General features: G+C 44.0%; 1 protein-coding gene across 11 annotated transcripts in view; it reads right to left on the bottom strand.

The window, feature by feature from the left end:
- Window positions 1-354: 354 nt before the first annotated feature.
- LOC119027657 overlaps window positions 355-10,769 on the bottom strand; it is a 57,869-nt gene continuing 47,454 nt past the window's right edge. For 4 of the 11 annotated variants that reach the window (XM_037113040.1, XM_037113045.1, XM_037113047.1 and 1 more), the window contains 2 exons: window positions 1,313-1,411; window positions 355-894 (listed from right to left, as the gene is read on the bottom strand). The gene's annotated coding sequence lies outside the window, so the exon portion shown is untranslated. Of the gene's footprint in view, window positions 895-1,312; window positions 1,412-4,803; window positions 10,579-10,769 lie in introns of those variants that run through there. The other 7 variants (XM_037113041.1, XM_037113043.1, XM_037113046.1 and 4 more) reach the window with 4 other exon arrangements.

Here is a 10,769-nt window from a genome sequence, read left to right as displayed (position 1 = left end):
GCTATAGCACAAAACTCATCTAGGTATATATATATATATATATATATATATATATATATATATATATATATATATATATATATATATATATATATATATATATATATATATATATATATATATATATATATATATATATATATCCAGGGCACATGGGCTGACAGCCCTTAATATTTGTTTATTTATCGCAAGTCTCATCATCATGGCGATTTTGAACAGTGTTATTGCACATAACAAGCCTTCCTCATATCGTGCAGCCCTAGTCTCCACCAGTGGAGAGCAGCCTCTGCTGCACCGTTACCTCTGTGCAGACACAGCAGTGAAACAAACAGAGTTATTTTCTTTACTACAGAGTTGGTTTAAGTTGTTTAATAATGTGGTGTGAGTTGGTCAGTCAAAAAAGAGCACATGACAGCTTGCGGTGCATGTATGAGGTTTCTACAGTGCCTAATGTCTCCAAGCACTCCCATTAGGAGCCAAGCCCACAAATGCTGGCCCATCAGTGGAAAGTGAATGATCTGGTCATCCAGCTCTGAGAGCGCATATATGCAACAGAGATGATGCCATGGTTCTCGACAGCTTTGCATCTTTGCAGCAGCTAGCTAGTTAGTGGTCCTCTTTTCTTTGGCCTTCTGTTTGGATACACATGAATGGTGTCATTGAAGAATTCTTCACGTCCATTCGAATCATCTGTGCTGTCCTAACATTCCCGTTTAGGTGCTATATATTTGTTTCCCATGTCTAGGCTGGAGGAATCCTATTCTGATTCGTCACCAAACTGATCCACTTCGCCGTCCGACTCCAACTCGTCTTTTTAATGGTCCGCTGCCAGTGCTCTCCTGATGTCTTCCATTTTGTCCAAGTCTGCTCTGCAGCATTGTTGTCCATGCTTTTCTGCAGGGGGTAAAAAACAAATAAAGAGAAAATCACGACTGAAAGTTCTTCTTAAGCCAAGTCACGATCTGTGATCTGTCAGAACAGGTGAAGAGCATATTGTGATTCCTAATCAACTACCACAGTGCAGGAACTACCTTACTGTGTGTTGTTTAGGCGTTATCCTTCTAAACCTATGTTCTGGTCTTGCCGTGGTATCACAGGCTTGGTGAGGAAATCACAGACTGAGGCTCTTAAGCTTTGCCTTCATGAAATCACCAAAATTAACATGTTCTGAAAATGACTGAGGCCCACCCATATAACCCACTTAACACAGGGTCTGCAAAAGTTTTTGTGATTTCGAAGTGTGCCCTGTCTTAAATCTAACAAAAAAGACTGGAATCACATGTAGCGACTGAGACCTTGAATCATGACCCACCGTGTCACAGGGCTCTGGCCACGAGGACACGCCTTCCACAGCAGCTGGAGGAGCGTCTATGAATGCACTGTCAGGCAAGGTTGTCGGCTCTGCTGGCTTCTGTAAAACACAATACAAATGCATGTTGTACCCACTAGTTATGACACTGCTCTGTGAGAGTAAACATGTCTCTGCCTGACAGAATTAGGTTGCTGAACAAGAAGGAAAACAGGCAGCTAGTGAACAGTACTGTTCAGCCTTTTTGTAACATGTCATCTCTCCTGAATCCAAAATAAGTCCGTAATAGCTGCTCCGTCACTAATTGTGGGGAGTGCATATTCACACACAATGCATATTGCTCCGTGGTGTCGCTGGCTGCAAGCAGCACACACACCCTCCTGACGACACAGCTCTCTGACCCGTTCACGTCGGAATTAAAAACATCCCTTAATTCATTCCCTTAACTGTTTATTAGCATGATCAAGGGTGCACACCAGGGGTGGAACGGTTCACAAAATCCATGGATCAGTTCATATCACGGTTTTGTGGTCACGGTTTTCGGTTCAGTTCGGTATACGCTGATCATTAGGAAAATCAATGTTGTCTTGTATTGTCAGGTTAAAACTTAAAGAATGAGGCAGTCAGACATTTGATGCATCATTGTGACCAGTCATGGGTTAAATGTAGGTAGATTATGGCACTGCAAGAGAGGCTATATTGCTAGCTCCAACATGCTTTTCATTTATTTGGCAGAGAAAGTTGTCTTTAACAAATGCTAAGAACAAATAGTTATTCGCTGTCACTAATGTAATGTGATGGGGAGTCACAGTCAGGAAACTTTCAGTAGCCCTAGAGGTCCATCCATCACTAGTAAGCACTACATAGGCTATGTCAGACAGCTCTTTAACAACTCCTCGTCGGGTCTCTTCATAAAGTGCGGGAATTACCGTGTTGCTTAAGTGTTTGTGGGAGGTGGTTTTATTTTATATCGTGGCTCGAGTGTTTTAATCATACAAAAAAAATCCCACACCCTCCACCACGGCAAAAGGCCGCATATTTTACACCTGTTTCGGATTAACGCGGGGCTGTGTTAACTGGCGACCGTCAGCCGAATGCGTCTGTGGTCACCGTAGCTACAACAGATGTTGAAAACGGGAAGAGAAGACGTAGCTGTCCTCAGATCTGCCTCTTTGTTCAGGTTTTCTCTGGTCAAAACTTACCTGATACGTGTTCGGGCTGCTGTTTGATAAAACGGGTCTGACCCTCAGTCGCTGTTTCAAAGTTGCTGGTTGTTACGAAGGACGTTGTAAACAGGAAAATGGAGCGTTGCTCTTCCTGTGAATGTGTCTATCTCCAATAAACCTTTATTAAAAACACGTACTCGTGACTTCTCCCTGTAAACATGCATCACACAAGGGAACTATAAACCTTGTAAATAAAATAAAAGTTTAAAAAAGAGAGAGAAAAAAAAAAAAAAAAGAATTACGGGACTTGAACTCACATTCACTGAGGGGCAAAAACACAAGCGCGGCAGCCAAACCACTCTGCCAATCAAATCGCAGAAGAAGGCCACATCAACTTGTGACCGCAGTGTCTGTTCACCGTGTCTGTACGGTGATGATTTATAACACAAATAAGCATAACCTTTATGAAATGCACTTACTCGTCTTTGCTGTCTATTTGAGTAAATATTCCTCACACAGAAGAACAATGGAACCCTTTTAAACGAAACAAACAAATAAATAAATAAAACATGGGACTCGAACTTAGACTCAGTGAGGGGGAAAAAAAGCATTACAACTAACCCACTACACCAGACTAACTACAATTTTACTTACAGCATAACCTTTAAGCATAAGCACAGACACCTTTTGGACACAGAAGGTGGCAGGACAGCTTGTGACCACAGTGTCTATACACCAAAAACATGATCAATGTATGTATCTGTAAGATTATGTTATAGGCCACTTTAAATGTGTAGGAATAACACTTGCTGCCCAAAAGATGCAACAACTGGACAATGCAAAATTTTATGAAAATTGTCCTCCTTTTTATCTGCTCAAAATATAGACTCAGTTATTTTCCATCATTCAAGCATTCTATTTCATTTTACTTCATTATAGAAGGTTTTTACCAAGAAAGACCTTATTCTTTTATAGAATCTTATTTGTGTTATAAATCATCACCCTACAGACACGATGAACAGACACTGCGGTCACAAGTTGATCTGGCCTTCTTCTGCGACCCAGAGGTGTCTGTGTGTCCGCTGTGAAGAGAGAAATAGGTCATATCGAGAGTCACCTTCATGATTTGACTGGTAGAGTGGTTTGGCTGCCGCTCTTGTCTTTTTTTTCCCTCAGTGAATGTGAGTTCAAGTCCCGTAATTGTTTTTTTTTGTTTGTTTGTTTGTTTTTTTTAAGGGTTATAGTTCCCCTGTGTGATGCAAGTCACGAGTACGTGTTTTTAATAAAGGTTTATTAGAGATAGACACATTCACAGGAAGAGCAACGCTCCATTTTCCTGTTTACAACGTCCTCCGTAACAACCAGCAACTGTGATACAGCGACTGAGGGTCAGACACGTTTAATCAAACAGCAGCCCGAACACGTACCAGGTATCTTTTGACCAGAGAAAACCTGAACAAAGAGGCAGATCTGAGGACAGCTACGTCTTCTCTTCCCGTTTTCAACATCTGTTGTAACTACGGTGACCACAGACGCATTCGGCTGACGGTCGCCAGTTAACACAGCCCCGCGTTAATCCGAAACACCCCACTTACCCCATTCATTTCGTTATGTATGTTGGCCGGTCTGACTCGTCACTGTAAGGCTGTTTGAAAGCTGCGGGGAGCAGAAGTTGTCCTGTCTATTCTCTCTCTTTCCTCCTTGCGCTGCCAGTTGTCTCACTGGGATGATGTCTTCACAGATGAGCTGACATGTTGTGTTACTGTTGGCATAAACAACACGTGTGGCACAATGCTTGCGCACTGTCGCACTTTTGTCAACAACTTTCATACCGCCGTCATCGTAGGTCACTCTACATGCAAAGTGGTCCAATACAGCAGACCTATATAGTGCTGCTGGCGCATCTTCTAGCTCCGACTCTTTTCCATTCGCCATGCCCACAAACGTCTCCACAGCTCACCCAAAGATACTTTATTACCATCTGCTACACCGCTTCGCGTCTTCTTCTTGTTTACTGGCCGTTGGCATCCACTTCTGTACCGCCACCTGCTGCTCTGGAGTGTACACGCTTCGCCTCGTTAGTAAATGAGAAAAAGTAGTTGTGCGTGCCTTTGAACTGATCGGTAAACATGCGCCCCGAACCATGACAAGCGTACCGAACGGGACGGATTCCGTTCCACCCCTAGTGCACACTATTTCCTGGATACATACATACATACGTACATACATACTGTAGTTTCTGGGCTGTCTTCCTCAAAGGTGTCGGTGTGTAGTATGTTGATAAAAGAATTCTGCAGAGGCAAGGCTGGGTAGAATGATAGAGCAGTCTTTATTTAAACAAACTTCGGTTAGCCGAGCAGAGTGTGGCCCCACATCTGATGTTCTCCAATCTAGGGCAAAGTAATGCCAAACGTTTTTGCCCTCTGCCCTATCAGAACTCCTACGCCTTCAAGTCCCTTGGGCAGTACCTGCCTACTCCTGATTGGTCACTGTGGTGGGTTGAAGGTCCATCTATCCAATTGACTAGAAAAGGAGGTGGTCTATCTCCCATAAATGACTAAATCTGTTGCTGTCACTCCTTCGGTCTTGTACACCTAAATTACCTAAATGAGCCCTCTATCCTTTTCTGGAGATGTATGTGTTTAGATATCATCCTCCATCTGACACAGGAGTCAGGCTCCATTTTAGTCCTTAAAGTGGCCTTGTCCCCTGCTAACCTTTGACCCACACACAGCTGAATGCTGGCTCCAAGGTCCCTTGGAGCTGTGAGCCCTGTATTGTCTGCATTCCCTAACTCACACAAGGAGGAGGAACAGGTTATATTTAAACTAAGTTGAATTAAAGGCCAGAATGTGTTGCCGTCCAGAAACCTCAATACTCACACAATCAGCACACACTCAGTGCTTTTTCTTTTCAACCACATTTTCATGGGCCATGAATCAATGCCTTTCTCTCCTCCCTCCCTCCCTCAACCATCATAACCACCAAACTGATGCCATTAATTTTGTCAGGGAAGCTAACGGCTAGCTGGGGCTTCATCTGATTGGCCCTTGCATCCAGCTCTGTCTGATAGGCTAAATGTTGGCATGCTCAATGTGCATGCATGGCGCATGGAAACCAAATGATTTTTCTTATTCGTGTGTCAGGCAGTCTTTTGCAATGTGTTTATTGCATATGTACACATCGCAATGACGATGGAAATTCGATTCATCGGGCAGCCCTCGCTGAGGCTCAAAATTATAGATTGATATATTAGTAATATTGGACTCAGTTTTAAACTTTGAGACTCAATAATAGAACTTAAGTCTCTTATCACTGAAGAAACACTGCCAAGTTGCAGCAGTTTGCATTTTTGCATCTTCTCATTTCTGTGGTCTTTTATTGTAAGGCACATTGAGTTGCACTTTATATATGAAAAGTGCTGTATATGTTACTGGCCTCAGGCCTAGGGGAACCTGGGTCAGCAGCAAATGAGCTGTGGAGCAATGAAGAAAGGGAGCACAGCTCATACAGAGATTTAATCTGAAGTGCAATTTTTCACAAACACATCTGTTTTACTAATACATTTTTACTCCCTTTTATACGTCCCTGGATGGTTAGGGGATGAAGGGAGTAACATAGTAAAATGATAAAATGGGTGTAAAGGAGAGAAAGGAAAACTGTAGCAAAATTAACCCAAAACGGCTTTATTGCCCACAAAAAACCAAAAAGAAAAAAACAAAACAAAACACTTATTAGCCCACACGGCTATAGTCATGAGAAAACACTACACCAAACACGCTACACACTGTAGCTCAGTCTCTCTGGCTCTTGCATATCACGGCCGGAAACAGCCCACTGGCAGCTGCAGCACCTTTATACCACATGGCCTAAGTGGCAAGTAGCCTCAGGTGTGTGATCCACACACTGACGAGGAGGAGGAGGATGCGGGTGTCACCTGAATGAAAGAAAACAACACAAAATATACCCACAGCACTGGGGCCGTAACACACCCTCCCGTAAGAACAAACCAAGTTTGTCCATACACACACCCTACAAAACAATGTACACCTCCACCACATGTTATTCACCCACAGACAGACACAGTACAGACCTCTGACACAGGTCATATTCACTGGTGACACACAAAACACTCAAGTTACCCCAGACACACCACCCGGCTGTGAAACCCACCTGGGCACACCCCTGGTTAACACAACGTTTGTACCTCTTACCACCACTAACAGTTTTCTTCACTAAGGTACGTTTTTCCAAAGATGAAGGTAGCATGATGTTGGGCTCCTGGAACTGACAGACCACTGCACCACCAGCAGGGGGCTACCTACCCTCAGCTGGGGTGGGAAACCAGTTAGTAGGTGTAGTGTGGGTCCACCGAGGAGACAGTGCTCGAGTCAGTGCTTTAGCTACCTTCGCTCCTGGATGTTTAGCACGACAATCAGTGAGCACGAAGGATAGGACTTTCAACCTCCGGCACAGGAAAGACCTTGCTACCTGCTACGTTATTTCCCATGATAAAGTGTACACCGTCCATGGGGAAACTAGCACACACCGCTACTGGAAAGAAACCAGTCACTAGCCCACTCAATGTGGAGGCTATGGAGGGGTGAGGGCATCGACCTCATCTCAATGCCTCTCACTACCGCACTCATGTTACACGCTGACACTGCATTCAAAGGTAATACCTTTGAGAGGATGAGTACTATGAACAAGTCGTGTCTCGCAGCACGGCGACAGGGCGCTGGTCCTCGGCTCTTCCTGTGAGGGAAACATAAGCTTGAAAAATGAATGGCTTGAAACACTTATCAGCCCACCAGTGACACAATCTTAATGAGCCCGACACCTTTGGGCTTACTCAAAACTGATGCCTGCTGCTTTCGCTTCAGGGACTCACAATTAGCCACTACATGACCACGCTTATGGCAAAAGAAACACAGCTTCTCTGTACTACCAGCTAACTGCAGCACCGGAGCCTGGGTCACTGGCACGTCAGTTGAGGGTTTTTAGCTCATCATGACTAGATGGTTCACATTTCACGAACACCGGTTTATGTGTGAGGGCAAACTCATCAGCCAGATATGCGGCCTGCTGCAGAGTGGTTACCCTTTGCTCATTTAAATAAATGACAATACGGTCTGGCAAACAGTTCTTAAAACTCCTCAAGGAGCATTAGCTTGCGCACCGATTTTAGATCGGCAGCCTTACATGCAGAACACCAGCGGTCAAAAAGAAGCACTTTCTTCCTGGCAAAGTCAGCGTGTTTGGCTTGATGTTTTTCTGAGGTTTCGAAACCTCTGCCGATAAGCCTCAGGCACGAACTCAAACACGCAGAATCGCACTTTTCAATTTATCGTAGCTGAGACCGTCCTCCACAGACAGAGACGAACAAGCCTCCTGAGCTTTGCCGGTTAAGTTACACTGAAGTAAAATGGCCCACACATCCTTAGCGTTTACTTTTGAACCGGGAGACGACTCAACCGGGAGTGGTTCAAATCGAGGCAATGTGAACAGCTTCATCTCCAGCCCAACTCTCCCCACATCAGGAGTAAGATCAACTGGCCTTGACAACGCCGCCTCCCCCTCCTGAGGAGCGAAGCGGCCGGCGGCCAGGAGCTCTTGCAACCCAGGGATGGGTCCTCTCTGGCAGCCACCAAGCCAGGAGAATCCGACCCAGGTACCACCGACACACCCTGATCAACTAAGCCGGTAAGAATAGCTGCTTTACACTCTCCCTTCACCCACGCAGTTGAAACAGGTAATTCATAATTCCTAGCAATTTCATATAAATCGCACTTTTTACACAGTTGCTCCACACTAGGATTAGCCACAAACTCATTTAACACAAAAGTTGTCATACTCAAAAACAGCAGATAAAGAAAATCACACACCTAGCCACCGACTAGTTTAAAGCTGCACACCACTCAGGTCAAACAAATCACAACTGATCCCTAATTCCACACTTCATCTAACATCAGCGAACACGGTAACACTGACATCCAACAGCACACAATTATTACCCGACCAGCTATGCGGGAACAAAACTCCTCAGATCCTACCCATGATAAAACTTTACCAGTTCATCTTCTGGTGCGTGCCGGGCTTGAGGCAACTTGAAAGGCTACTATCAGTGGCCGAAGCCATGAAATGCCTGCCGCCGACAGAGATTGTTATCCCCGAAAATTAAAAAAAAAGCAAAATAACAAAAGAGTGTCCGATGGAAAGGCTGATTAAACCCAGCTGGACACTCCCCTAGTCTTACCTGAGGAGCAGTTACCCACACAGTTGCATCGGCAAACAACGGCACATCAGACTACCGACACTCGTTACCACAGCCACTAGCAGACGGAAAAACTTTTGTGGAGTTTTCTCCGGATCCTTAACAATCCTGGACGAGCCCCCAAATATGTTACATCCCCAGATGGTTAGGGGATGAAGGGAGTAACGTAGTAAAATGATAAAGCGGGTGTAAAGGAGAACTGTAGCAAAATTAACTAAACGGCTTTATTGCCCACAAATAAAAACACTTATTAGCCCACATGGCTATAGTCGAGAGAAAACACTACACCAAACACGCTACACGCTGTGGCTCTGTAGCTCTGGCTCCTGCATATTACGACCGGGCGCAGCCCACCGGATCTGCAGCACCTTTATACCACCTGACTTAAGTAGCAAGTAGCCTCAGGTGTGCGATCCACACACTGACGAGGAGGACGAGGATGCGGGTGTCACCTGAATGAAAGAAAAACAACACAAAATACACCCACAGCACTGGGGCCATAACACTCCCTATTTCTCTGGGATTTCACATGTTCAATTAAAGTCTCATCTTAAACATTTTAAACACAATGAATTTTTAGACTGTAACAAATCAGTTATCAATAATAAAAATATGGGAACTAACCCTTTTGAATAAAAGAAATACAGCATGAAACGCTGCATTTAAGTGTTCGACAGACACCACCATTACATGAACATGAACAAGCACACATACGCGCACACACACACCTGCCGCTAAGCCCAGTGTTCACATTGTGAACACACTTTTTTTTTAAATTGACTTTCTTTATTGGGAGCCATTTCACAGACAACAGCATGTCAGTACAATATAACAGAGAGGGCCTCCATTTTTCCATCTTTTTATCCCTCCCACAATCCCACCATACCCGGGAGAAAGCAATTCTCAAAGTAATCCAATATTGACATATAAATAGTATGATGTGCATAAAACAAAACAGGTACATAAATAAGGAAGATACTGAAATAAATACATAAATGAATGAAAGAAAAGTGTTGAAAAAAAATAAAATAAAATGAATAAATAAATGAAAAATACAAAAAAGGGGGGGGGCCTCAGACGTCACTGTCAGGCAGAGATACTAAAGATTCAATATAATTTAAGAGAGGTCTCCATGTTGTTTCAAATGAATTTAAGAAACCTTTGAGGTAGAACCTGAGCTTTTCAAGTCTAGTGGTCAGTAACACCTCTTTCACCCAACTGCTATAAGATGGAGGTCGGGGGAGTTTCCAGTTGAGGAGTATAAGACACCTGGCCAACAGGGTGGTGAAGGCAACAACGGTCCGCATGACCCCGGGAGCAAGAGGCTGCAAAGGGGCACCAAACAAAGACAGGAGAGGTTCAGGAGAGATAGTAGTGTTATAAGCTGTGCTAAGGGTTTTGAAGATTTCCGACCAGAATATGGCAAGCCTGGGACAGAACCAGAACATATGGGAATGGTCAGCTGGGGATTGTTTGCACCTATTACAGGAGTCGGTTACATTGGGGTAAATCCGAGACAGCCTCACATTAGTGTAATGAACTTTGTGTACCACTTTACACTGTAAGAGGCCATGTCTCGCACAGATTGAAAAGAAATGAACTAACCGTAAGACTTGTTTCCAGTAATCATCGGGAAGAGTGGTTCCAAGTTCTTGCTCCCAAGAGTCCTTTGGACTGGACGCTGGGATGTCAGTAGTTGAATTGATAAGGCTGTAAATGCTAGAAATTAGCCGCTTTTGTTCCAGGACAAGAGACAATAACGAGTCAACCAGAGTTTCCGGGGGTCGACTCGGGAATTTGGGGTTCTGATTTTGAACAAAATGCCTTATCTGGAAAAAAAGAAACATTGGGCAAATCAAATTTATTCAAGAGCTCAGAAAAGGACATAAAAGTCATATTGTTATAAAGGTCCTTGAATTTTGTTATCCCTTTTTCAAACCAAGCCCGAAAAGTCTAATCAGTGCAAGAGGGCAGATATAGGTGATTTTTTACAATGGGGGAGAGGTCTTAGGTTCTATGG

This window comes from Acanthopagrus latus, chromosome 10, assembly GCF_904848185.1.
Source record: "Acanthopagrus latus isolate v.2019 chromosome 10, fAcaLat1.1, whole genome shotgun sequence".
Taxonomy (NCBI): domain Eukaryota; kingdom Metazoa; phylum Chordata; class Actinopteri; order Spariformes; family Sparidae; genus Acanthopagrus; species Acanthopagrus latus.
The sequence above is the reverse complement of the archived record's forward strand: the minus strand, read 5'-3'. Positions and strand labels throughout refer to the sequence as shown.